Raw genomic sequence first — 2,881 nt, 5'->3', positions numbered from 1 at the left:
AAAAAAAAAAAAAAAAGAAAAAAAAAAGAATGTGACAGCCATGAAAATATGTCTCTCCTGTGTTCTTTTTTTAAAATTAAATAACTTAATCTACTGCTGGGATCTCCTGTGTTCTGATGGACTCAATAAGGAAATAACGCAGTGCTCTAAACTGTGAGCCTCAACTGGAATTTAGGCACCGAATCTGTGGCCATTGGAAGGTCTTATAATGTTAAAACTGGAAGCCACCTTCCAAATGATGAAGCCCACCCGCCACTTTACTTCTGAGACAACAGACTCAGAGGAGGTAAGATCACAGAAATGGTGAGTGGTTAGAGCGTGGCTGCCATAGTGATGACCCAGGTGCAAATTCCGCTTTGGTCTTTTTAGTCACTTCACCTGAGACAAGTTCTAACCCCTCTAAGCCTCAATTTGCTCATCACAGTACCCACCAATGGTAGTGTGGTGAAGATGGAATGAGATTATGCATGCAAAGCAGTTAACACAGGACCTTGCACATTGGTAAGTGCTCATGAGATGTTATTATTTATGTTTCTATTTTGTGAATTGCCTTAGATCCTGCTCCAAATTTTCAGCATAACTTGAATCCCATCCTTTTAAATTTATTTTCATCTGTTACAAACAACGTGCACCACATTTCATATTAGAGCTGCCATATTTAAACTCTAATTACATCTTTGGGTAGGAGGAAGTCATTTACCTAATTCTCATAAAAGATACGTTTATCTTGTGGGGCTTGGGAGATTTCTGCTGACTACATTCATCCACTATCTCCTAACTGTTGTGTCTTCTGATGTTGGAGTGTTATAGCTTTCTTCCCATGGCTTCAGCCACTTACAACAAATGATCCCATTTTCTAAGAGGTTGTATAAAAAAAACAACTGCTGGGTGCGGTGGCTCACGCCTGTAATCTTAGCAATTTGGGAGGTCAACGTGGGCAGATCACTTGAGGTCAGGAGTTTGAGGCCAACCTGGCCATCATGGTAAAGTCCTATCTCTACTAAAAATGCAAATATTAGGGCCGGGTGTGGTGGCTCACACCTGTAATCCCAGCACTTTCGGAGGCCGAGGCAGGTGGATCATGAGGTCCAAAGATCAAGATCATCCTGGCCAACACGGTGAAACCTGTCTCTAGTAAATACAAAAATTAGCAGGGTGTGGTGACACGAGCCTGTAGTCCTTTTCGAAAACAAATCTCACCGCCTGTGGACTAGACTGCCTAAAGCCACAAAATAGAAGTTATGGTAATCTTAGGCCAGGCGCGGTGGCTCAAGCCTGTAATCCCAGCACTTTGGGAGGCCGAGGCGGGTGGATCACGAGGTCAAGAGATCGAGACCATCCTGGCCAACATGGTGAAACCCCATCTCTACTAAAAATACAAAAAATTAGCTGGGCATGGTGGCACGTGCCTGTAATCCCAGCTACTCAGGAGGTTGAGGCAGGAGAATTGCCTGAACCCAGGAGGCGGAGGCTGCAGTGAGTCGAGATCGCGCCATTGCACTCCAGCCTGGGTAACATGAGTGAAACTCTGTCTCAAAAAAAAAAGAAGTTATGGTAATCTTATTAAATTCAAGATGGAGCTATTTTTATTAAATCATTGTCAATCTCTTATTAAAGATGACATTCACAAAGTTCATTCTGTTTCGGGATGGGTTTATAGTTTTGTAACCCCTATGTCAAATTTTGACACCTTACAGTATTTGGTAGGGATAAGTATGAAACTGATTGGTCAATAAATGCAAACAAAAAAAGTATGCTGGCAATTCTTGGTCAATAAATGCAAACAAAAAAAGTATGCTGGCAATTCTTAAGACATTACTTTAACCAATAATTTTAAAGCTAGCTTATTTATTGAAGATTTTACTTATGTAAACTTGAAAAAGCATTTGACTAGTGTTTTTTCCTGATAAAGTATTTGATCCAAGCACTTTGATTTTCTTAAGACTATTAATTAGAGCTCTTCTATATATTTTCAGCAGTGAAACATGGTATACACAGCACACAAATACGTAGACATAGTGGGCATGCAAATAGAAGCATGTTTTATAAATCATAAAAACATTTTTTTTCCTATCTTAGACTTTCAGGTTCTTGATAACCTGTTTCATACCCTGGGCAGCTGTCAGCTAAATATCCTTAAATTTGCATATTAAAAGAAATGGTTCAGGTAAAAATCAAATAGCAAAATTTACATCACAAAGTATGGAGAGAAAAAGTCTGGTGCGCTAGAGGGAGATTAAAGATGGATGCCAAATCAGGATTATGCAAGAAGACCAGTTTTATTTAAATAGGTACTACTATCTTTTAACTGGATCTCTGAGCAGAGCCCACACTGAGTCCTGGGTCTCCAAAAAGGAGGAATTATTATGAGGCTAAACCAGGTGATGTTTTTACAATGCACTTAAAAAAATGTTTTTAACAAAGACATTTTTAAGTGTCTAAACTCCATGCTTCTTTAAAACCCAAGAGTAGCCTCTATTGCAATAACTACTTTAGTCAATAAATCAGGTAACACAATACACAAGCAGGCAGTTTAAGTGTTGAGGTGAACTTGTCTGTTTACACTCTTGGGATTCCAAAAGGAAAAACAGGTTTCTCCCCTAACAGAAGTCTGGTGCCTTCTTATTTTCTTTAAGGAACCCCAGGCTATTGTAAACTATTTTAGGTCCCCCATGTAGCAGAGGATGCAAGAGAAAGGAGAGACAGCAGAAGTAAATGAATTCAGTCAACTGAGAAGAAAAAACTTTTGTTCACAAAATAGACAAGGTCCTAGGAAAAAAACAAAAACAAAAACATGACGGCCTTTGAAATACACACATATGCACACATACACATACACATTTGGATGTTAGCTTTTTAAATTTTTTTTTTTTTTTTTTTG

The sequence above is a fragment of the Sapajus apella genome, unplaced genomic scaffold (assembly GCF_009761245.1).
Source record: "Sapajus apella isolate SASKATOON/1434 unplaced genomic scaffold, GSC_monkey_1.0 scaffold12, whole genome shotgun sequence".
Taxonomy (NCBI): domain Eukaryota; kingdom Metazoa; phylum Chordata; class Mammalia; order Primates; family Cebidae; genus Sapajus; species Sapajus apella.
Note: the sequence above shows the minus strand (reverse complement) of the source record.